The following is a 26,022-nucleotide window of genomic DNA, read 5'->3' as shown; positions in this document are numbered from 1 at the left end:
GCACTTTCGTCTTGCAGCAAGAAGATCCCCGGTTCAAATCCCGGCCTGGGCCTGGGATCTTTCTGCATGGAGTTTGCATGTTCTCCCTGTGCATGTGTGGGTTTTCTCCTGGTACTGAGAAATTGTCCGTAGGTGTGAATGTGAGTGATTGTGTGTTTGTATATGTAGCCCTGTGACAGACTGGTGACCTGTCCAGGGTGTCCCCTGCCTTCACCTGAGTCAGCTGGGATAGACTCCAGCACCCCCCAAGACCCTAGTGAGGATAAAGCGGACAACAAAGAGCCCTGCTGACCCCCTCCTTCTTCTCTGTATATGTAGGCCTTCATGTGTGAGAAACAGGGCCAGCTCTCCCTATACACGAATTAAGCAGCTGCTTAGGGCCCCGCCGCCACTAGGCCCCCCCCCGAATTGACTGTGTCTGATGGTCTGACCCACAGACTGCCATCTAACATTACTTGCTTCGGACTAACCTGGCAACCACAGTGGTTGCCAGAGGGGCCCTCTGTCCCCCCGCACTTTTTTCAGCCGTTACAACAGCTAAACCCGTTATTAGCATCCAGTAACGTGTTTTCCCGAGCCGTCTTTGAATGCACCATGAGCGCATGCTAACGCAGGTGTTCCACAGGAGACGTGCTGCTGTGCTGAGCAGTGCTGAACGTGCGTCTGGAGTAATGTTTAGCAAACCAGCCAGAGCCAGCAAGAAGCAAAAAACTTTACACAGTTTTTTCCAAACAAACCGTGTAAGTTGTGTGACCTTGTTGGATGCAAACAATGTTAGACTTGTTAGCTAAATAATGACAAGGTAAAACGTGGCAATATATCAATATGTTAGCGAGTTAACAATAATTTAAATGTGGTTGCCTCTGTTACATTACTGCTAATTAGTTTATTCTTGGAATAAACCCAGTCCTCTTTCATTTCTGGGCAGAAGATGTGCTCACAATTGCTCTCCATGTATTTAAGTCTTTTGGTCCCAAAAGAGGAGAGTCAGGGAGGAGAAAAAAGAATAGGCTATCTATGGTATAAATTTACAACATTTTTTACTGCTTCTCTTTCAAATTCTATCTCAGAATTTTGATTTTCAGATTTTTTAATGATTATTTCCATAACAAAGAGCAGAGTCAGGCAGGAGATGGACCAGAGGCGGCAGCCAGCAGTAATGTTGACCATGCAGGGTCTGCAGAGGTGAAGAAAATATGTATCTATGGGTTAAAGTGATTTTGAGGTTAAATTCTACTGCAAGTTTTACTCTTCCTAATGCTATTTCAGAATTTTTCTTACCACATTTTTTATGTTTATTGCCATAACAGAAAGAGCAGAGTCAGGGAGGAGATGGATCAGAGGCCAGCAGCAGGGACAAGGATGTAGGGTCTTTACAGGTAAGGAGAGATTATAACTTCCTGGAAATAAGATATCTATTGCAGGGAGAAACCAGGCAGTACGGATCATTTCATGTTCAGTGTTTGGCACCTTTGGCTACTCGTCCAGTAGATGTTCAAGGGACATTGTTGTCAACTCAACTAGAGTTTGGCCACTAAAACTTTAGATTTTATAGTTTAAAGTTTTATACTTTATAGTTTAAAGAACTAGCCTAGTTGGTCCCCTGGTATTGTACTGTGGCTGTTAGGGATCATGTGGTTCTTTAGCCACTAAGGACGGTGCAATTAAATGTAAGAGAATGATAAATCGCTCTGAAAAATTTGTCCCCCTCACTTCTGAGATGGTGGTTACGCCCATGCCTGTCTTTATTCCAATAAAACATAAATCATCATGGTAACATATCAATTTAAACTGGCTTATTAGAAAACTATACGGGAAAAATACAGGAAAGAAAAAATAAACCAGCAGTCAGTTGGTGACTCCATGCTTTGTGCGTAAGTTAGGCTACTGTGACACCATGGCACCGTTTCAAACTTGATCGATTACATTGGTCTGGAGAAGTCACAGATGGAAAAGCAGTAGCACTAGAGATGGCATCATGGCTCCAAAAAGGAAGTTCAGGAGTGGGCTGAATATTTGCTGTTAATCATGTGCGTGTGTGTTTTAACCCAATTACAAGCTGTGCATGTGATTTGGTAGTTGCCCTGTGCATGTTTTGGGGCCACAAAAAAAATCTTGCTGAGGGCCACCAAAGTCCTAGGGCCGGCCCTGGTGAGAAATGATGCTTCCCTCTAATCTACTGTGCGCACTGGGTTTGTACAGACACAGTTTTTATTTTTGTATAACAGACAACATCTTTTTAAAAGCTGCAGTCAATTCCAGCCATTTTCAGTACAAAAAAATCGCTAATATTCTGTTTGTCACAGCTCCCTTCTCTGCCTTGCCTGTCTCCCATCTGCTTCTCTGCCCTGTGTCTTCCCCTGTAGCTCGGTGCCTGAGTGGAGTCTAGCTTCTCAGCTGACTCCACTCAGGCAATCAACCTCCTCCACGGCTCCCGGACAGCTGATGAGCATCTCACGAATGACTCACCTCAACAATAAGTACCGGCTCAGCCTTCCACTCCCTGCCAGAGTATTGAACAAGAACCACGCAGTTTAGTTCTCTCTCTAGCCTTTTACATGTTCTGTTTGTTCCTACCCTGTTTACTAAACATTGTTTTCTCCTGCCTCCATACAGCTCGGCTGTCCGGGAACCCCCCGCCGTCCTCCTTCCCCTCCGGCTCTCCCCAGACCTCTTAACACCAGTTCTTCCCTGCCTGGACTTCCCCCGTGTCTGGCCCAAACCCCCCGGTTCTGCCTGGACCCCCACTCCTGCCTGGATCCCCCACTCCTGCCTGGACTCCCACTCCTGCCTGGAACCCCACTCCTGCCTGGAACCCCACTCCTGCCTGGATCCCCCACTCCTGCCTGGATCCCCCACTCCTGCCTGGAACCCCACTCCTGCCTGGAACCCCCCGCTCCTGTACCCTGGTTTTCCCCCACCTAGCCACCATTACTCACTCCCCACAATAAAATCACTTTCGTCCAGCCAGCCTTGGTAGTGTGGCTTTCTGCTCGGGTCCACCCGCTCGTCCGTGACACTGTTTGTAAATAAAAAAATATGACGAGAAATACAGGGAATATTGGACACGCATCGCGAGATTCGTGGATTTTATACCGACTTCAAGACATGTTTTGGACAAAATATGTTACTGGCTTGTGTCGTCTGGATGTAAAAGGTTGGATTATGGCCGTTTTTTGTGGAATATTTTCATCTGTGTGTAATAACGAACCCGGAAATATGAGTCTCGCTGTGTACCTTGAAGCCGTGTACAGAGAACGGATGGATGGATATTCATTGTTTGTTGGACAAATGTGTTTTTCTCACCCGCTGTGGTAATCACATCTGAAAGTGGTTTATACCGGCGGATTCATGAGAATCTAAGCTTTCCATTGACGTATAGTGTTTGTATAATCGCGTTTGCAGCCTTCGGACATTCTTGAAATTCCTATGCAAATTAGTAAGTGTACCGCCGGCGGTACACTGAAGTTTAACGGGTTCAGTCAAGATATGTAAAGCTGGATGGATCAATTCTGAGCATTGTCATTGAACCGGGTACAACGAGATTAGGATACTTCTAACAATGTGTGTGTTTTACTTCACTTTAACTCATTAAATTAACCCTGTTGTTGTTTTCGTTTACAGGCACCAAAATATATAGTTTCTTTGTTTGAATTTTAGGGGGCTGGGGCTGGACCCCACAGGTGGGAGAGGAGAGTCAGATTCTTCGCTTCCGCGGGGTCTGGAGGGGTCCAGAACAACCCCACCACCACCACCACCACCACCCTGTAAGAAACAAAGACTCCTGGCCGACCCCCCTTTCCTCGTCCTCCTCCTCCTCCTCCTGTGTACCAAGTGCGGTTGGGGGTCCAGATCGACCCCCACAAAACAAAATGACCCCCTAGGGTACATAAGGGTTAATCAAGAGACTTTTCATCAACTCTGGAAGAAGAGCTCGTGGTGTCCATCACTTCAACGGTCTGCTGGTCCAGACCCACTTGCTCTGAATCGATCTCCAATGCAGGACGGCCACCGTTGCCACAGTGACCACACAGCGCTTGGGAAACAAAGACGTTCCGTCGCGCTGTGAGGCGTCATCCACCAGCGACTTCTTCGTCCCAGCATACTGACGGTTCGTCTCTCAAGTAAGGCCAGCTGAGCTTTCTCTGTTCTGATTTGGGTTGATGTCACTAACCACTGATTACCTAAATTCAGCCACTCTGTTTATTCTTTTACGAACCGATCGTAGTCCAAATTACCGTTTCACTGAGTCAGGTCGTCCGCTATCTGGCTTCTGTCACCATAATGCTCATCTTTTAAAATGCTGATTTAAATCTGATCTACACACACACACACACACACACACACACACACACACACGTATTCACGCACATACACACATCACATTTCTCACTGTACATAGCTCACTGTATTGTTCTGGAAGAATAGTTAATAAATGTTTTCACTTAAGATCAAAGAGAGCTGCTATGCTGTGACTATCGCGAGATCGCCAGTGAGATTTTGAGATTTTGGAAGACAACATGGCGGCGCCCTGCTGCTGAAGAAGAATTCGCTATTCTTAGCTCTTGTTTCTAAACAAAAGTTAATTCAATCACCGCATTACTTGCATTTAATCACTTATATTTTCTCGCTCAAACTGCGGATTTGGAGCACCATCCAGCGTGGAGGACCTCGAGCAATTTATTGACAGATATTTTTACAGCTGCGTCATGGAGGATCCGAGCCGCGACAATCTGTCTAAAAAGAGGAAGAATGATTCCTCGACTGATACGGAAGACTTAGTTACAGCGGACATCCCGGTTAATATCCTGGAGTCCATAAATAAAAAAGTAGACGTCCTCAGCATTCTCCACGATGAAATCCGGGAGCTGAAGGTAAGTTTAGAGAACGCATACCTGCAGGTAAGTGAACTCCAGAGGGACAACGCTGAACTACGTTCTTCCTTTTCAGCTGTTACGTCCAAGTTGGAGACGATTAAAAGGGAGAATAAAGCGCTTAAAGAGACTGTACTTGTCAGAAAAACGGATTCTTTTGTTACTGCTACTGAGGAAAAAAAAAACACGACGCAAGGAAGACTCAGAATCAAAATATTCAGTTAAGAATATTTAGTAAAAATGCAAAGGATGGACAGATATGCGTGCACGCAGATTCTATCTTGTTCAGATGCTGACAGCAGAAATTGCTAAAGCTAGACAAATGGTTCTCTGCATGCAGCTGTGATCACAAGAAAGAATGAATCTCTAAGCTAATACATGAGTTTTTAAACTAAGAAATTGCAGTCTTCTGATTGGCCCCACGCTGAGACAGCCTCTCCGGATGTCTTGGGTCTTGTCCAATCACCTCCGTCTTCCTCCTGCAAAAGGTGTCTCTGAATGTGTGTGTATGTGGCCGCTCCCTGTGACCTTTACACAGATCTTTAAGAGCTCAGTTCTGCTGAGATCTGCAGATTTCTGTTCCATTTGGTGTTGAATTAAACTATTTACTGATTCAGTTTTATTCAACTTAACTTTAAACAACAATTTGATAATTTAATCACACCTTATGGCAGATTTGAATGATCCCATTCCCTTTATTGATTGACTTTAATCTTATTTTATTAATATCAGATTCCTATGTTCTTTCCCATTTTATGGTTAATTTAATACATTGCTAATTTAGATTCTTCTATAGTATTTTCTCACTAAGCTAAATATATTAATCCTAATTCTCAACAGTGTTTTATGGTTCAATACTTTAACTTTTATTCTTGTTTAAGCTTTGTAGTGGGGGCCAGTTGCCCTACTACGCAAGATCTCTGTGTAACCTGATCACTCTATGCATTAAAACTTTAATCCTAAGTTCTAGGTCTCAAAATATCTAAGTCTCACCATTGAAACATCAGAGAATCCAGGAGCCAAATCTGCAGATGCCAAGATGTAAAGTGTTTTTTTTCGATACAGCACAGACACAAACAAACACTTGAGAAAGGTCCCAGGAGCCCTCTGAACCCACCGTCTGACAACTGAACCCCTTAAACCCTCCGAGCAGAGGTCAGTTCAGGCCCTTAACTCATCTCTCTTTTTGCCACTGCCAGCTGCCAGTATTTGCACAATTAAGGAAAGAGCGAATCTTTACTCCCTAATAATTTTAATCAAAAAACTCTTGGCTTGCCGGCACCTCCCCTGTGGGAGGCAGCCTCCCCCAAGCTTTCTCATGCGAACACCTGCACCCTTATCTCCAAACAATACTTTTGTTGATATTGGCAGTTATTCCAGAGGAAACAAACCACAGGCTATCTGTAAACCATTTCAGTCAAAGGGCAAAAAAGGCCTGCTGTCAGATACACACACACACAGATCCAGCATCTAGCTGCTGTTTGAACTTTTCACCCTTCCTCTGCCTTTCTGTGCGTATGTGACAACCTGCACATCCAGAACGAGAATTCAAACATGCAGCCATAAGCACTTTAATACATTTGAGTATAGAGTTAATACAAGTTGCAAGCACATTAATATATGATTAACACATAATATGATCAAACGAAGATTAATAATGATTATCAGTAATAGTAAAAGAGTAATTAAATGATGATTGCAAGTAATGAATAAAAGTAATAACATGATTACTAAGCAAAAGTAATTAAAATGATGATTATAAGTAAAAATAATAAAATGATGATTATAAGTAATAAGTAAAAAGTAATTAAAATGATGATTATAATTGATAAGCAAAAGAGTAATTAAAATGATTATAAGTAATATGCAAAAGCAATGAAAACATGATAGTTTAATACACATGCAAAAATGAATATTCCCCACAAATCCCTCCTTTTACACCTTTTAAGGTGTAAACAAAAAGCTGAATCTAGAATTGGCATGATTCAGTCATCCTCATCAGAATGGCAATAGTGGTACACAGGCATGGATGGTCTGGAGCCCTTTGAAACAAAGATGGGAAAACCTATTTCCTTTCATCTGTGTTTACCCTATACTCGGAAATTTGCAGAAGAGAGTTTTCATCCCAATATAGTGAACACAGAGGTGAAGTCAGGTCAGGTCTAATGAAGGATGGTATTTTAATGGGGATTGGGCAAGATACTACCCACAGGATATCTCGTACGCAACCACCACACAAGGACAAGAGGGTCTTGTACGCCACACATGTGTGATAGCTCCATTCACAATCAATTCCACCTTTTCTACACTCCATGTCAATGAAAGAATAGTTGGACATTTTTCCTTGTGACACAGTGTGACATATCCTGATTGATGTACACATTCAGTGATGCGATATGCTACAGATATGTGAGATGACTGCCCTGTTCTCGTTTTTGGCTCAACCTCCATAATTCTCCAATCCTGCACACGTGAAATGAGTAAACACTTAAAGGAAAAGTAAAAATTAAGTAATAAGCAAAATTAAGCGTAAAAGATAATTAATGAAAAGTTTTATTTATATGTATATTTTTTTAACTTTATTCTATTATTCTGTTTGTTTGTTTCTTTTTTTTCCCCCTCCTTTTCACAATTCCTCCTCTCCATCTTCCATCTTTTCCAACCTCATCTCTTCTCCCCCAGATCCTCTGGGATGAGCAGGGCCATCTGATATGGTGGGGGATCCCTCTCCTTAGACAAAGCAGTAGTTATTAAACAATTAATAAGTGTTCGAAGACAAGGAATGCAACAGCAACCGCAACACACTAATATTGCTAAAAAGCAAGCTATAGAAATAAGCAGGGACGCGATCAAGGTTTTCCACTTACCAAACATGTGATCAAACCAACCTCCCAAAGGATTTTCCACTCCAGAGTTCTCAGCCAATTCGTTGGATAAGGCCGTGAGCCCTGCCAATGCTTTAGTAATGCTTCCATCCGGGGCTGTGTTATTGGGGATAAAGGTACAACAGTAATCTCCGAACATTTTGCACACACCCCCTCTCTCTGCTAGTAGCATGTCCAGAGCCATCCTGTTCTGCCAAGCCATGAGTGTAGTGGGTCCAAGTTGTTCAGCGATACCTTTAACGGCATCTCTGGTGTAGTTAACAAACCTCTGTTGATTGTAGTAGATGTAATTTATCCAATCTACATTCTTATTAACAGTGGGCCACAAAAATATAGATTCAAATCCTGCTGCAATCTGACATCTGGCCTTAAATTCATTAGGAACCCCTCTGGGGACTCCAATGGCATCAATATACACCTGTGGATCGAAAGAGCCTCCGGGCACATCTCTTTTGGTTCTATGATAGGAAGCGTCTGCTACTTCCTGCAAAGTTTGAATTCCTAAGGGAAGAAATTTGAATGGCATAATCAGCTGAACTAGAGTGCACAATCCAATCCAATTTCTAGGAAGGAAGGGTCTAAGTTTCCTCCTGCCACACATCCACCAGAGATCTGCTCTGGATTGATTATGAACACCAAGGAACTGCTGTATTCCAGAAATTTCAGAATTTGACTTTGGCTCAGTAAGATTGTATGTAATGGCACAATAATCAGGACCAAGAAATCCCAAATTAACTCCAGGTCCTCTCTGTAGGAAACAACTGTAATTACCAGGATAACTTACCACAGACCCAGGGATTTCAGGCTCGTTAACTACTGGATACAGAGTTGACACCGTACGACACTCAGGGCTTGTAGACAACCTGTTGACACTGAACAGAGAGATTACACAGCGGAAGCCTTGTGGATCATTAAATTCATTCAATCTGAAAGGGGCAGTCCCAAGTACAGGTCTTGCCTTTGCACATGCCACACAGTCAGTTTTTTCTATGGACACAGCAGAAAATCTCATCCACTGCAACCAGTAATTTTTCTCATCATAACCAGTTTGTAATGCAACTGAATCTTCATAAGAAATGTCGGTTAGATATGTTACTTGATCATCAGGTTTAGAATCTGGAGAGGAAAGTAGTTCAGTCTGAGACGCTGAATGGGTGGTGACCGTAATGATAAGTCGGCCCTGTGGATCCGTGCCTTTTGCATCAATTCCCAAAATGTACACACCATTATCCAATATAATAGGATGCTTAAGAGTAATGTAAAGAGGATTGCAACTTCCTGCCTTACAATTAGGAGCCGACCTTCCCTTTACGATTGATAGTCTCCCTTTTAATGGAAATATTCCTTCTGAATCTGTCCTAGGTTGATAACCCCAATCTTTTGGTCCTGTATTTGCTATCACTCTACTCCAGGAGTCGCACCATTGTGGCGCAGTATCTGCCATAAGATATGACTTGCAAATGTATTTCTCATCCGCCCAGTGGCTGTACTGATGTTTTCCACACTGCACAATGGAACAGAGATCTACTTTTACCGTTCCCTCAACTCCCGCTTTAAATGTGAGATTCTTTAGGTTTTGCAATTCAGACACAACCGCCCTCTGTGCTTCTGACTCTAGGAAGAAACCAATCAAGCCAGTAGAGCGCTTTGTTCGGTTTTGTGTGTCAGTAGATAAGTCAATGGTCATGCTAAGTGTATGGTGTGTGTTTGATTGATATTCCCACACCAGTATGGGAGTAACAATCGTCAGGGCTCCTATTATGAGAACAAAAAGAACCCCCCAGTGGTCATAGAGGCCTGGCCTCTTTGCAGGCCCTTGTGGGTCTGATATTGGTCCTGCCATTATAGGAAGCTTTCTGTAAAATTTCACCAAATACTCTCTAAGTTTTTTGAGCCTCCTTAGATTCTGCCAGATCGATTCCTATCTCTCCGGTTTTTGGAGAGGGTGGTGAAGAGGGTACACAATGAGTTAGGTGGTGCCAATTAGCTCCAGCTTTACCCTTTACCTGGACCGCATGCGAGGTACACTCTGTTACCTGATATGGTCCAGTCCACCTGGGCTCCAGCCACTTTCTTTTGTGTGCTTTCACCCGCACCCAATCACCCACCAGAAGTGCTGGAGTCTTCTTTTCAGCTGCCTCAGGCTCTGCTGACTGCACCTGTTTAGACAAAACTCGTGCCAACTTAGTTAGTGCAGTCATGTAATCATCACATTGTACCTGCCAAACATCCAGAGATGGCATATGACCCCCATCTCTGGGCGGGCCAGGCATTGGTCTGCCCGTCAGCAACTCATGAGGCGTCAGATGTGTTTTTGCCCCTGGTGAGTTTCTCATTGACATGAGTGCCAGAGGAAGAGCATCCACCCATTTTAACTTAGTATCGTGACAGATCTTAGCTATTTTTCTTTTCAGCATTTGGTTTGCTCGTTCCACTAACCCTTGTGAAGCAGGATGATAAACTGACCCGAAACGGTGTGTGATGCCTAGGGTTTTTTCAATTTCAGCTAAAAGCTTGTTATTGAAATGAGACCCATTGTCTGATCTGATGTTTCGTGGAACCCCGTATAGCGGTATCAGCTCATTCTTTAACCACTTAACCACTGTTTGTGCTGTCTCATTCCTACAAGGAATTGCTTCCACTCATTTTGTGAACCGATCAACCATAACCAACATATACCTGTACCCCCTTACCCGGTTCTCAGCCCCCATGTCTGTGAAGTCAATGGTGATGTCATGGAAGGGAGCAGGCGGGACAGGATATCCACCTATGGGACATCTGTACGGAGTCTTGGAGTTGTGGGCATTGCAGGTTTCACAATCTGACACGTAGTTCTCCACCAGTGCAGTCATGTCTGGGTGATTTTGTTTTTTCTTGCTGTGGAGAACGTGAAAGCACTTGATCCCAGGAAAGCAACCACTCCATGGTTGGTGTTGACTTTAAGTTCATGGCACATGACAATATGGCTGGTCTTTGTAATAGCTTTTGCTAGTGCTGCCAAGTGTCTGGTGCAGCCTGTTTGGCCCACTTCCATGTTGTCGAGTTTTGAGCTGTGGTACATCAATACTCTTCTCTCTCCCTCCTTTTTCTGAAAAAGGACACCATTTACCACCCCTCCTTTTTCAGAAACATCCAAGTAGAAAGGTTTGGTGTAATCAGGGGATGCCAACCCAGCTGCTTGTGCCAGTGCTTGTTTGGTTTGTGTGAAAGATTCTTCAGCAGCAGGAGTCCATGTGAGGGCAGCAGTCAGGTTACGGTTGCCAGCCTCAGCCACCATGTCTCTGAGCAGCTGGGTGAGTTCAACATAGCATGGCACATGATTTCTGCTGTAACCAGTGAGCCCCAGGAAGGCGAGCATCTATTGGACGGTTGTTGGCTTGGAGTGGGAGAGGATAGATGATTTCTGGGATTCAGTGAGGCCATAGGCGTTTTGTGTGATTTCTCTTCCAAGAAATTCAACCATTCTTCTGCAAACTTGCACTTTTTCTCTTTTCACCTTATAACCCTCCTTTGCCAACAGGGTGAGGAGGGCATGGGTGGCTGTCAGGCAGGCATCAGCTGTTGGGGCTGCCAAGAGGAGATCATCCACGTACTGGAGCAACACCGCTCCATCAGGCAACTTCAGTGGTGTGAGGTGTTCTTTGAAAACGTGATTGAACAGTCCTGGGCTGTCTCTGTAGCCCTGTGGCACTCTGGTGTAGGTGAAGTTCTGCCCCCCCATAGTAGGTGAAACCAAAATATTCCTGGGACTCTTCGTCCAGTGGAAGACAGAAAAATGCATTAGCCAGGTCAACCACCGTGAAGAAATGGTGGGTGGGATTGATGTTCTGCAGAGACAGGCGTGGGTTAGGAATAGGATACGGTGCTGGGAGAGTAGCATCATTCACTGGTCTGAAATCTTGAACCATTCTCCAACCTTTACCTGGACCTTTGGAAACAGGCAGAATGGGAGTGTTCCATGAGGACTTATATGGAACAATAACACCTGCTTTGAGTGAGATTACGTTGTTCTTGGGTCAGACAGGTGATTTTTCTGTCCACATCTCTCATATGTTGTTCAGTTGTTGTCAGGAGATTTGTCATTTGTTCTCCCATTTTTCTCACTTCAGTGGAAATCCTCCCAATCGTTGGATCAGCAGGAATGGCGACGTCCAGTATTCCTTCTTTCACTGAGACGAGTGGTGCCTGCACTGCAACACTGCGTCCACCAGGTGGTGTTGTTCCTTCATAGGGTGGTGGGTCTTCCTGCAAGAGTAGGGAGGGGGAGATCTGGGTTGGGTTTGACATCATAGGCGGAGCCGTGGGCTTAACGGTTTAACTCTGTTCAGGGGTTTCCTGTTTAGATGGCAGTAGAGGCATGACTGTCTGTGAAGCAACTTCCTCTTTCAGCTGAGCAGCAGGCTTCTGCAGCTTGCAAGCATGTGTGATGAGGTTACACATTTGAGTAGTTACAACTTCTTTGTCTGTAGCTTTCTGCATTTTGTTGAATCTTGTCCCCCAAGTGCGCTTGTTGTCTTTTTCCCACTCTAACACTTTCTCGTGACGGTCAGCTGCAGCCGCAGTGAGTATACATGAGACAGTTTGAGAACCAGGCAAAGGAGCACCAGGCTGACCCGAAACCAAACCCTGTCTCTCCCACTTATCCCAAACCTTCGAAACATACTTCCGTATTTTACTCTTATCTTTTGACATTCCTCTTTTCTCCATCTCCGAAACCACAAACTCTTTCAACTTTGCACCATCCATCATTCACTTACAAATCAACCTTTCTTTGATAAACACAACCAATAATATGAAAGCAACACAAACAATAATCCACCCAACCAGCAAAATCGCCACAAACAGTTTTAGCAGCTTCAACCGAGTTTCAATGAGGGTTATGCGTACGCTATCTCTGGCACCTCGTAAATAATCCTCAATAAAGTACAAATCCGCCTGTTCTCTTGTAAGAGCTATCTGTGGTCCCAATTCACTCTCTGAGTCAATGTTTTTTTGTCCTGGTTCGGTGCTAGCTCTTCCCACTCTCATGTCAAGGAGAAAGTTATCAAAAAGGTGATAGAAGGGGATCAGAAAACAGAGGGGAAGTAAGAAAATCGCTTGGTTTTCCAATCGCCTCCAACCCCCCTCTCCGATAAAATTTTTTTTTTTTCAATCAATCCAACAGCACATTTTAAGTAATAGTACAGTCAATTCAATCAACAGATGTAACAAATTTTCTCAATTGTTTTTAACAAGGTAGTGAAATTCCTCTTAGATTAGCAGCCCAGTCATCGGTTTGTACTCTCTATACAAACTCACAAAACAGACTACAATTTCTCACACAATTTAAATCAACCAGCAAGCTGTATTTAACTGCATATGTCCCAGGTGAATGAGAGCATTAATCCCTTTTTCATACAATAAACACCCCTTCCACCTATAACACAGCAATCACGTTCAGCTGAGAAAACTAAAGAAAGGAAAAAAGAAAGAAAAGAATAGAAATAAAAGAAAATAAAGTCTTGCACTCGTTTTACTCCTTATTCCAGTTATCCACACCATAATGCATTCTCACAAATTTAGACCGTCTGTCCATTCACACCAAAATGACGTCTATTTTCTGCCAACGTGTGTAAAGATCAGCTGCCTGCCTGTCAATCACTCAAACCCTATGCAAACGATCGCATCTCATTCCTAACGTAGGAACAAACACAATTATGCACAGAGTTCAGCAATCCGAAAGGTTCTTACGCGATTCCACTTACACAAAATTTAAAAAAAAAATTGCCCACAATGTAAAATAAATTCAACAGAAAATTGCTAATTTAGATTACTTAATTGTGGCCACATCAAATCTTCCCCAGACAGTATGTCCTAGTGCTGCAGGTAGGACGTAATGGTGACCTTTAATGCGTACATAGCGCAACCATTGTACTGCTACGGGCTTTTTAAAAGATTATATAGTGGTGCCAAAACAGCAACTGGCAGTAAATACAGTCTCAGTCCTGCACCCTATTCCTTCAGGGATTTCCTACCAATTCTTATTCACTACAGCTTAAGGCTGCAAGGGCAGTTTCACGTTACACATCACACTTCATCATCATCTGTCTGGTACAGACCAACTGATCCCAGCTTAAGGCTGAGAATCAACAGTTCTCTGTCCAGTCACCGGTGTAAAGATAATAAAGTTCTGACCATCCAATGCAAACCAACACCAATGTGTGCTTATTAACAGTTACAATTAAAATTCATTCAAATTTGACAGATCTCCCCTTACCTCACAGAAACTCACAAATTTGGCTATGCCCAATGTGCAGAATTTGATTAAACAGGTTTCTGCTTACCTTGTTCCTTTCGTTGACTGGCCAGTCGTGTGAGTATCTGCGTGGCTCGGAGCTCCCGTCAGGTCCTCCCAGAAATCTCCGGTGTCGGACCCCAGGCCAATTTGGCTTTGGCAGGTCTTCCAAAAATGATGCCTCAAATAACAGTAACCCCGTCCGTGCCTCCAAATTTGTCGGAAAAACGGATTCTTTTGTTACTGCTACTGAGGAAAAACACGACGCAAGGAAGACTCAGAGTCAAAATATTCAGTTAAGAATATTTAGTAAAAATGCAAAGGATGGACAGATATGCGTGCACGCAGATTCTATTCTTGCTCAAACGCTGACAGCAGAAAATTGCTAAAGCTAGACAATGATTCTTCTGCATGCAGCTGTGATCACAAGAAAGAATGAATCTCTAAGCTAATACATGAGTTTTTAAACTAAGAAATTGCAGTCTTCTGATTGGCCCCACGCTGAGACAGCCTCTCCGGATGTCTTGGGTCTTGTCCAATCACCTCCGTCTTCCTCCTGCAAAAGGTGTCTCTGAATGTGTGTGTATGTGGCTCTCCTTTTGCCACTGCCAGCTGCCAGTATTGCACAATTAAAGAAAGAGGCGATGTTTAAGCGAATCCTTACTCCCTAATAATTTTAATCAAAAACTCGTGGCTTGCCGGCACCTCCCCTGTGGGAGACAGCCTCCCCCAAGCTTTCTCACGCGAACACCTGCACCCTTATCTCCAAACAATACTTTTGTTGATATTAGCAGTTATCCCAGAGGAAACAAACCACAGGCTATCTGTAAACCATTTCAGTCAAAGGGCAAAAAAAGGCCTGCTGTCAGATACACACATGACACAGATTTATTACAGTAGTGGATTAATATGATCAAACGGAGGTTAATAATGATTAAATGATGATTGTAAAAGTAATAACATGATTACTAAGCAAAAGTAATTAAAATGATGATTATAAGTAAAAGTAATAAAATGATGATCATAAGTAATTAGTAAAAAGTAATTAAAATGATGATTATAATTGATAAGCAAAAGAGTAATTAAAATGATTATAAGTAATATGCAAAAGCAATAAAAACATGATAGTTTAATACACATGCAAAAATGAATATTCCCCACAATGGTGACAGAACACAGACTATTGATGCCAAAAAGATATTCTCAGATGGACATCCCTTGAACGATGCAACTGTACCTCTTTCGGTTTGTAAACTTCACCCTGACTTTGTGCTCCTCTTCATTCTTGTCAGTGGTAAATCCAGCATCTTTCAAATGGCTTTCATCTGATGATGTCTGTTAATACCAATAGTACATGTTCTGTCATCATCCCAGAACCAAGTAGGAGGAGAGGAAGCGAATACAAACTTGAAATATGGACGAAAGGATGCAAATAAATGTTGCTGTCGTTTGTTGTTTCATAAGACTATTGATACTCCATGTCACTTGTTGAGTTGCTCTACTCATTCATTCATTGTGTCACCTGCAGTGTTTTGTCAAACCAGCGGTTGGCGCTGTTCCACTGGCTTCCACCTCCATGCATTATCTGGAGTCCAGCACATATGCTGTACATTTCATCAGATGCTTGAGGCATGGGTCCGTCCAAACACACTGTGCAGATGCTCCTTTCGGTGGTTGACAGTGATTCTTTGTTGATCTTATCTGTACACATTAAGTACAAATACACAAAGTACACATATGCATGATGTTATGTAACTGGACGAAGACAGTTTAACAGGCCAGTCTGACATTTTTTCATGTGTGGTTATAAATGGAAAAGTACTATGAGAAGAAGTAACTGATTTTAAACTGCATTTATGAGAAAGAACTAACAGATTACTTAAGACTGAGGAAACCTTGGCCAGTGAAGAAGTGCATGCACAGTTCCAAATATGGTTCTAGGAAGTGCATGAAGAGTGTGTTGATCCACTGTGCTAAGATGAATCATGATATGTGTACAATGTGTGTAACCAAACTGAAATGTAATGTAACCAGAGGATAATCACTGAGTGTGTATGCCGTGTGAGACCTAAGAGTTAGGAAACTGAGCATACAGATAATGTGTGTGTGTTGGAGAATGAGAGTATAAAAGCAGGAGACAGAGACACTGTACTCGGAGTTTTTCCCCAGAGCTGCCAAGGAGTATGCTGTGAAGGATGACAGAGTTCTTTGAGGACGTCGTTGGATGAAAAGTCCTTCTGACTTTGTTCAAGAAAAGAGGACCAAACTCTGCTGAAAGGAGAGTTGATCGATCAGCAATCCCATTGAGAGAATTATTTGTTTCCTCCGGTTTGTGAGTACTTCCCCTTAGTTTTGTTAAATTAAGCGTTTTCGTTCCATAGCATTAGTTTAATTTGGTTTCTGTCCTGCTTCCCCAGTTCTGGTTACAGTTATTGTATTTTTGGAGTTTCTCACAATAAAAACCCTTTTTTCATTATAACCATTTAGCCTGTCTGTGTCACGAACTGAACTGGTGGACCCGAGCAGAGAGCCACACTACCAAGGCTGGTTGAATGCAAGTGATTTATTGTTAGGGGGTGAAATGGCGGCTAGGTGGGGAAAACCAGGATACAGGAGCGGAGGGTTCCAGGCAGGAGTGGGGTTCCAGGCAGGAGTGGGGTTCCAGGCAGAACCGGGGGGTTTGGGCCAGGTACGGGGGAAGTCCAGGCAGGGAAGAACCGGTGATGACTTGGGTTGGGGAGAGCCGGAGGGGAAGGAGGACAGCAGGGATCCCGGACAGCTGAGTCTGGCAGAGGCAGAAGGAAAAAACAAAGTAAAAAACAAGGCAGGAACTCAAAACAGAACTAGAAAGAGGCTAGAGAGCAAAACTGAACTGCTTGGTTCTTGTTTAACACTCTGGCAGGGAGTGGAAGGCTGAGCCGGTACTTATTGTTGGTGAGTCATTAGTGAATGATCATCAGCTGTCCGGGAGCCGTGGAGGTGGTTGATTGCCTGAGTCAGCTGGGAAGCAAGACTCCACTCAGGCACCAAGCTGTAGGGGGAGACACAGGGCAGAGGAGTGGATGGGAGACAGGCAAGACAGAGGAAAAGGGAGCTGTGACAGTCTGTTTGTCTGCGCTTGGCTTCTCCACCCCACAATCGTAACAATTGGATCATAATTGCACTATTTAATTATGGGCTGTTGCTATGCCCTCACTAATATTATTCAGTAAAGAGGTAAACTGGATTTAAAGAGAAGATTTCTGGATTTCTTAAGGTCCACCTACTCTGTATACTGGTAAAAGGTTAAGTTAATTGTGTGCACCAGATCTATAAGTTCATAAAGATTATTTTAGTCCAGCAGCATATTTAAACATTACCTGTGAGGTTAGTAGTCCAAACCTCTAAAACTAACCCAGGAATATCACCAAGTGCAACCAGTTATGAGAGGAAAGCTGTCGTTAACAAACGTGACTGCTACTGAGGCTACTTAGTGGGGTTACTGATTAGAGTAAGAGGGGTAGGACGTTTGGAAATAGACAGTAAGAACCAAGGCGAGTATTCCTCGACACCAACTTAATCATTCTACTGAATGCTGTTAGGTGGAATACAGGTGTGTCTGATAGGCAGAATCTGAGCCCTTAGACGGAGAGCTGGACCTGAATTATCCTGTAAAGGGTAAAAAAGGCAGTACTGGCTTACACTACAGATCAAAATAATGTCACCTTCAGAAGGCAACACTTCATCAGTATGTAGAGCAGTTTACCCTTCTGTTACTACTGTCTTCAATAGCTAACCATACAGGTTACTTCATTTGACTTTTTCATTAGTTATGTTCTTCAGTTTCTCCTGCTTAACAGCAGTGTTGTGCTCACCCTTGATCAAGTTGATGTAAGCTTTGCTCCAGGAGTCACGGTCCAGGGTGGTGAGGATACCGACAGGCTCCACGTTGGTTTCTGGTGAGGAGCTGCAGATTCTCTCAAGCTGAACGTAAAGCTGATCAACTGTCAGTGGAGTCCCATCACTGTTGTAGACATCCAGCGCAAAGAACTGATCTAAAGAGGGGGAAAACTTTAATAGTTTGGTTCAACATGAATGTTTTGAGAAATCAGCTGAGTTCCCTAGTCCAGTAGCTTAGTGGACTGCTTCAAACATTTGGACCGGGCCACTCTGACACAGACCTGTTTATCACACTCTCCATAAACATTTAATATTCTGCAAAGATATCAAACGATGTAATGAAACCATTTAGTGTTTTCATATCTATATCACAATTTCTTAAATGTATTTGTACAAAAATAACATAACACAGAGAAGAGATAAGGATTATTTCAAAGAATGTAGGCAAATGTATTCTCTGATCATAAGTGGAATTAATCATGTAATCACCAGAGAGCTCATCTTTTCTGTAGCCTTTTCCTTGTAAGTCGGAGCAGGTCACTGGACAAATATGTCTTCTACTTCAGTTTTAGCCAGGCCTCTTACCTGAGAGTTATGTGCCACTGTGATGTGTTTGGGGGGATTGGAGCTCTTGCTGTGGAATACCAGAGAGTCTTTCTCCAGACCAGGGACACGACAGGATGACAGCATCTGGGAGTACTGCTTCATACACATGGGCTTCCCTCTCATATGTTCAACTGGTAGTGTCTCACTGTAAAACATACAGGATCTGTCATTAAACACAAACCTAGCCATAAAAATAGTATTTTATCATTTATATCTGAGGCTATTACTGAATATGAACTTGAAGGGACTTTGACTGTGTCAACAGCGCACAAACAAAATAGATTTTACAGTTATTTTTGTGTAGTCTTAATAGCAGCTAAAGACCTAAGAATAGTTTCTGATGTAGGTGTTTTGTTTGTTGAAAACTAATGAAAGGTTGACGAGAACCATCAGTGTCAGCTGATGTTTCTATGAGAGACATCTAGACAAAAATTCACATCAAGTATTAAGCAGCATGACTGTATGACACCGAACCCAAGTTTGTCAAATAACCTTTGCTTTTCTAAAATTGCTGTTCAAATAAAATTATGATTGCTGTCAGATGTAAACAGGCTGAAGTAAATATATGTCAGAGTTAATATGCTAAATTATTCTGTTCTACAATTCTACAAATTCATTTAGCAGATGCTTTTATCCAAAGAGATGTACATCAGAGTAGATACAACATAAGCAAGGATCTAGTCAGGAGAAAACAACTTGGATAAGTGCCATAAAACAACTTCAAGTCTGATAAAAGGACTGTGTTGTCTCCAGGCAGTGCAGGACGCAACAGGATGTTTCTTGTTTTGTTTTTTCTATTATTGCAGTCTGTCAAGTGCAAAGGTGTTTAGTGAAGAGTTTTTAGTCTTTTCTTAAAGACTGAGAGAGACTCTGCAGATTGAACAGAGTTTGGTAACTCGTTCCACCACTGGGGAACCACAGAGTCTGGTTATCGACCGACCGAGTTGTGATGCTTGTATCAGGAATCTTTTGTTGGCCGACTGTAGTGAGCAGGAGGGAGTGTAGACCTGAATGAGAAAGTTCAGGTAGGAGGAAGCTGTTTTCATTGTAGTCACAAGTCTGCTATCAGTGAAGCTGTCTGAACAGTGGGGTGACATGCTGTTTGGGCTGCTTGAAAACCAGACATGCTGCTGCATTCTGGATCATCTCCAGAGGTTTTACCGTGCATGCGGGTAGGCCTGCCAGTAAGGATGCTGATACAGACTTCACCAATTGACAGGATTTCCACAAGCCATAAGGATATTTTATCCCAACATTTACCTGGCAGATACAAGAATGTAATAGTTACGACATCCATTCTGTGAGAAAAGGAATAAGAAAGAGAACCAAAAGAAACAAATAAAAGAGGACAAAAACAAGAAAGTAATAAAGTTTAAGAAGTGAGAACAGTTTGGGTGATCAACACCAAATAGTACAATATGTCAACAAAAGCCAAATCCAACCTAATTGTAAGCACTATCTTTAATCCTTCTAAATCCAAACATGGACAGATGTTGACCTCAAACGAGCTCAGACTTCCGGCCGCCGCCATTACTGACTGTCAGTCGTTGATCGATTCGCCTGCTGGATTTCAATCAGGACGGTTTGTGTTTTTTTCTGTACTTGATCTGCTGTCAGAAGGTTCGGTAATCACTTTAAAAAGCGGTGTTGTTCAACATGGCACCCCTTACCTCGCCATCCAGCTGCGAAAGCTGTGCCGGCCTCAGCAGGAAAATACTGGAATTGGAGCAAAGAATATCCACTCTTTACAAAATCCAGGATGCTGAAAGGTACCTGGATACAATCGTACTTGGCCCCGGTCCAGCCACCACCAGCGCCGATGGCCTGGATGACACGGCCCCCTACTTTGCTGCCTTACCGGCCACCACGTCTCCACCCCGCCTGGCTCCTACTACTGTTCCGGCCAGGCCTCCGGCCCCCGCTGCCGTTCCCGCCAGGCCTCCGTCTCCACTCTCATCTCTGGGTGATCACTGGCTCCGGCTCGGGGCTAAACCCAAGGCCCCCGTGAGCTCCACTCCATCACACGGGGGAACATGGATTGCAGTGGATTACCGCAGCAAAAGGAGGGCATCTGCTCATCATCCGCCGGCATGGGCCTCCCAACCTGCCTCCTTCCATTTCACCCCCCGCCCTGGACCCAGTACGGTGCGGGGTGTCGGGCCAGAGAGGGCGTGTCAGCGGAGGCACGAACACTTCTCAGGGGGGACTGTGCAGCGGGACACGGCTTTTTCCTCACCCTCAGAGCTTCCACTGACCAACAGGTTCGACATCCTCAGCATGCAGGAGTTCCCCCCTCTGGAGGCGCACGCTTCTCGTCACCCACCTGAGGCCGCCAAGTCGGCTTCCTCGGCCCGCCGCAAGCTGCTGAGAGAGGCCGTGAAGAGGAGAGGCTCAGCCCGCGCGAGCCATCCGGTGGTGTCACCCCTCCGCCCCCCTCTACGGTCTCCGCCTGGCCGCCCATCCGAGGAGACGGCCAGGCGCCCTCACCAGCGAACGGCTCCGAGGACCCTCATCGTTGGAGACTCCATCCTGAGGAACATTCGGGTGAGAGGTGCTCTCACCTTGTCCTTCTCCGGTGCCACTGTCCTCGACATCGCGGACAAAATCCCAGGTATTGTGCAGGCACATCCCGAGGCTGACACGGTCCTGATCCACGCGGGCACCAACGACATCTCCAAACAGCAGTCGGAAATTTTAAAACAGGACTTTCTCCATCTGTTCAGCATCATCAGACAGCTCCATCTCCAAGCCTTCATCTCCGGCCCCACCCCCACCGGTGGCAGAGGACTGGGGAGATTCAGCAGGCTGCTGAGCCTCAACACCTGGCTGTCCTCGGTCTGCAGAGCGCACGGTTTGGGCTTCATAGACAATTTTAACAGCTTTTGGGACAGGGCTCATCTGTTCGGGGCAGACGGGCTGCACCTCAATAGGGCTGGGAGCCGTCTGCTCTCCGTCAATTTATCCTACGGGAAACAGCACTTCCAGGCTCCATCCACCTTGCATAAGCCCACTCGACGTGTTATACCTGCTGATATGTCCGGCAGTGATTGATGTCCATATGGTCCCTGTCCCTATTTTTTAAGATCCACTTTTAGTAGCATCACATGTTCTACTGGACTTGGACCCCCTGATTCATCGACATTCTCAAAAATCCCCACCATCATCACTACCAGAAGACATAACAGAAGACTCACCTCCAATAAACCTTTAGCTGCAGCTCCAGGTAACCTCATACCCATTACACAGAGACCACCACCAGATCCACCACAAACAGAAGTCTTACACATGGCACTTTTAAATGTAAGATCCCTTTTAAATAAATTGTTTTTAATTAATGACTTGATTTTAGATCACAATATTGACTGTATGTTTTTAACTGAAACCTGGCTTGGCACTGATGGACCCTCCACTCTGCTTGAAGCAGCACCACAGAACTATGGTTTTTTACATTCTTTTAGACAGGAAAAAAGGGGTGGGGGCACAGCGAGTATTATTTTAACATCACTTGGTTTTAAGGAGATTTTATTTTTTGTTTTTAAATCTTTTGAGTATCACTCTTTTGTTTTTAACAGTCCAGCCACATTATGTTTAACACTGTATAGACCCCCCAAGTATTGCACCTCTTTTATTGTAGAATTTTCAGAACTGTTGTCAATAATCCACACAAAATATAACAGGATAATTTTAGTTTTTTTTAATATCCATATGGACAATCAATCAAACTCTTTTACTTCAGATTTTTTAAACATTATTAACTGTATGAATTTTAAGCAACATGTCACCACTCCCACACATAAAAAAGGAAATACTTTAGATATTATTTTAACTTATGGACTATCAGCAAACATCACTGCAGTGACTGATGTTGGTTTTAGTGATCATTTTTGTTTATTCTTTGATGTGCGCTATTTTAACAAGCAAGCAATTCCAGAGCGAATTGTTAGGAAACGCTATCTTACTGCAGAAGTGGCTGCAAATTTTATTGAAATTTTAAGAGATACCCCCCCGGATATGTTACCCTCTTCTTGTGATTTTATTGTAGATGGTTTTAACAGTAAACTCAAATCAGCCCTTGACAGGGTGGCTCCAGTTAAATTCAAAACAGTAAAAACAAAACTAACACCTCCATGGAGAGGAGAAGAAATTTTACAATTAAAAAGAAAGTGTCGCATCGCTGAAAGGAGATGGAGAAAAAAGAAATTAACAGTCTATTACCAAATTTTTCAAGAGCAAATGTCAACGTACAATAATGCAATTAAAAAAGCAAGAAGAAATCATTTTTCAAAACTAACAGCAGAAAACCACAATAATCCTAAAATCCTCTTCTCAACCACTGATCATTTAATTCACCCTGTTTTTAACCTTCCTCTGGACTTTTCCTCAAAGTCAGTGTGTGAAGATTTTGCTGTCCACTTCTGCAGTAAAATCGAGTCAATAAGAACAAATCTCTCCTGCACCCAACCTAAAACTTTTTACACCCCCAAGCTTTTATTCTCTAATGAGGAGACACTGGAGCGTTTTGTCCTGGTTGATGCTGAAATGCTTGATAAGGTTGTCTCACATCTAAAACCAGCAACTTGCCTTTTAGATCCCATCCCCACATCCTTTTTTAAACAAATTTATGAGTCTTTTAAACCAGATCTTCTTAATATTATTAATTATTCTCTTCAGACGGGTGTTTTTCCTTCTGCTTTTAAAACAGCTGTGGTCAAACCCCTTCTGAAGAGAAACAATTTAGATCCATCTATTTTAGATAACTACAGGCCAGTTTCCAATCTGCCATTTTTAAGTAAAATTCTAGAAAAACTTGTTTTTAACCAATTAAATGATTTTATGGACATTTTAAACATCTGTGAAATCTATCAGTCTGGCTTTAGGGCCAGTCACAGCACAGAGACGGCCTTAGTAAAAATAGTGAATGATCTCAGGACCAACATGGATCAAAAACTGCCCTCTGTGCTTGTGCTGCTCGACCTGAGCGCAGCTTTTGACACAGTAGATCACCAAATTCTTTTAAATAGACTCAATGGCTTTATTGGAATCTCTGGCACTGTTTTTAATTGGTTTAAATCATATCTCACCGACAGAAAGTTTTATGTGAACATGGGGGAATGCCAGTCAGGACTCTATAATGTTAACTGTGGCGTCCCCCAGGGTTCAATTTTAGGTCCCACACTTTTTAATATTTATATGTTGCCTTTAGGTGATGTCATCAGGAGACACGGCATCAATTTTCATAGCTATGCTGATGACACGCAACTTTACATCGCCGTGTCTCCTGATGACTCAGGGCCCATCGATGCCCTTTTTAATTGTATTTTAGATGTCAGGTCTTGGATGGCAGACAACTTTCTTCAGCTCATCCAGGACAAAACCCAGGTTTTAGTCATTGGTACAGGTCCACAGAGAGAGAAACTGGAGAGCAAACTCCAAGCACTGTCTTTTAATCCATGTCAGCAGGTCAAAAATCTTGGAGTTTTATTTGATTCAGACCTTAGCTTTGACCTGCACATCAGAGATATCACGAAAAAATCATTTTATCATTTAAAGAACATCTCCAGAGTGCGCCAGTTTCTCTCTCAGGCCAATGCAGAGACTCTTATTCACGCTTTTATTACGTGCAGAATTGACTATTGCAATGCTCTTCTTTCTGGTCTTCCAAAAAAGAACATTTCACAGCTACAGCTCCTGCAAAATTCAGCTGCACGCATGCTGACGAAGACCAGAAGGAGAGCTCACATTAGTCCGATTTTGAAGTCTCTGCATTGGCTGCCTGTATCTTTTAGAATTGATTTTAAGATTCTTTTACTAGTTTTTAAGTCTTTAAATGGTCTTGCTCCTTTTTATTTATCCAGTTTGCTTTTACCCCATGAACCCAGTAGAGCCCTCAGGTCTTCAGGTAGTGGTCTTTTAATAGTCCCTAAAGTCAGAACTGAAACATACGGTGAAGCCTCTTTTCATTATTACGGCCCCCGTCTGTGGAACAGCCTGATGACCTGAGGGCAGCACCTACTCTTCATATTTTTAAAAGAAAACTCAAGACCCACCTTTTTAGTCTGGCTTTTAGCTAATCATATTTATCAATACCATTTGAGCTTATTTATTTATTTATTCATTCATTTTTATTTATTTTATTTATTTATTTTTATTTACTTATTTTTATTGTTATTTAGTCTTAGTTCCAGTGTTCCCTCATTTTTAATGAAAGATGGCGTTTCCTCAGTCCTCTTTTTATGTTTTTCTGTTAAAATCTGTTCCACATATCTGTGTGTGTGTGTGTGTGTGTGTGTGTGTGTGTGTGTGTGTGTGTGTGTGTGTGTGTGTGTGTGTGTGTTTGCTGTATGTGGATTGGTGGGTTGGAGGGGTGGTTGTATTTCTCATTTTTAATTTATTTTGTCCTTTTATTTCTATGTAAAGCACTTTGTGCTACAAATTTTGTATGAAAAGTGCTATACAAATAAAGTTTGATTGATTGATTGATTGATTGATAGTGAAGACTGACATTAAAAAAATCCAAATGGCTCAACTTTGAAGGGTTGATCCTGTTTCTCCTTTCTGTTCTGATCTGCTTTGTTTTGGAGAAGATTCTCTCTGAGGGGACGGATGTTGCTGCAACACACAGTCTACATGTCATCACATGTGAAGACGTGGAAAGACTGAACACTTGGACTCCCAGCAGCACTTCTTTAGAAAAGAGGCTCCTCTCTTCCAGCATTACATCTGCTGATGGATTCCTTCTTGTAGTGTCACAAGTTGCTCGTTCTTCAAAGAACCTCCAAGCAGCAGATGCTTGTGGTTCCTGTTGTCCGTGTTCTGCTGTAGTGGAGTTGACTGGTTGGATCTTTCTGCTGCTGCAGTTATTCTCTGAAGAGCTTCATCAACTGCTCTGCTGTCACTGAAGGACAGCTTTTTGAATCTTGGGTCAGGAAGGGAGGTTTCTGACAGAACAGTGTTATATTCCATTCTGTGGAATGTTCTTTCCATGGATGCACAGAGAGCATCCACTAACTCCTTCACTTTCCCTGTGGTTCCTCTGGTCTGCTGGTCAGCTGGAAGTCTCTGCAGAACACAGGATAAACATTTTAGAGGCTGCAACAGCTGAAAAAGAGGAGAAAATAAGTGTTAAAATGCTTTTCTTTATTTGGCTATTATTATATTTCTGGTTATGTCTTTTCAGACTAATAATGCAACAACAAGAACTATTAAACATGATAATAACCGAAAAACAATAACAATAAAAACATGGTAATATTTGTTTACTGTTCCTGTCTGCACTGATCTCCACAGTGATCTGCTCTCATGGCCTCCTGCAGAACCTCCCATTCCTCTGGACTCAGAGGATCAACAGGTGCTTTGATAACAGTCAGGATGGAGATGACTGCATCCTTGGAGTCCACAATCTGTTGTAGCATTTGGAAGGTGGAGTTCCAGCTGGAAACACACTCATGTTTCAGCTTCATCTCATCCATGTCATCTGTCGTTGGGTAGATTTGAGCTTCTCTGT

The sequence above is a fragment of the Acanthochromis polyacanthus genome, chromosome 4 (assembly GCF_021347895.1).
Source record: "Acanthochromis polyacanthus isolate Apoly-LR-REF ecotype Palm Island chromosome 4, KAUST_Apoly_ChrSc, whole genome shotgun sequence".
NCBI classification, from domain to species: domain Eukaryota; kingdom Metazoa; phylum Chordata; class Actinopteri; family Pomacentridae; genus Acanthochromis; species Acanthochromis polyacanthus.
The sequence above is the reverse complement of the archived record's forward strand: the minus strand, read 5'-3'. Positions refer to the sequence as shown.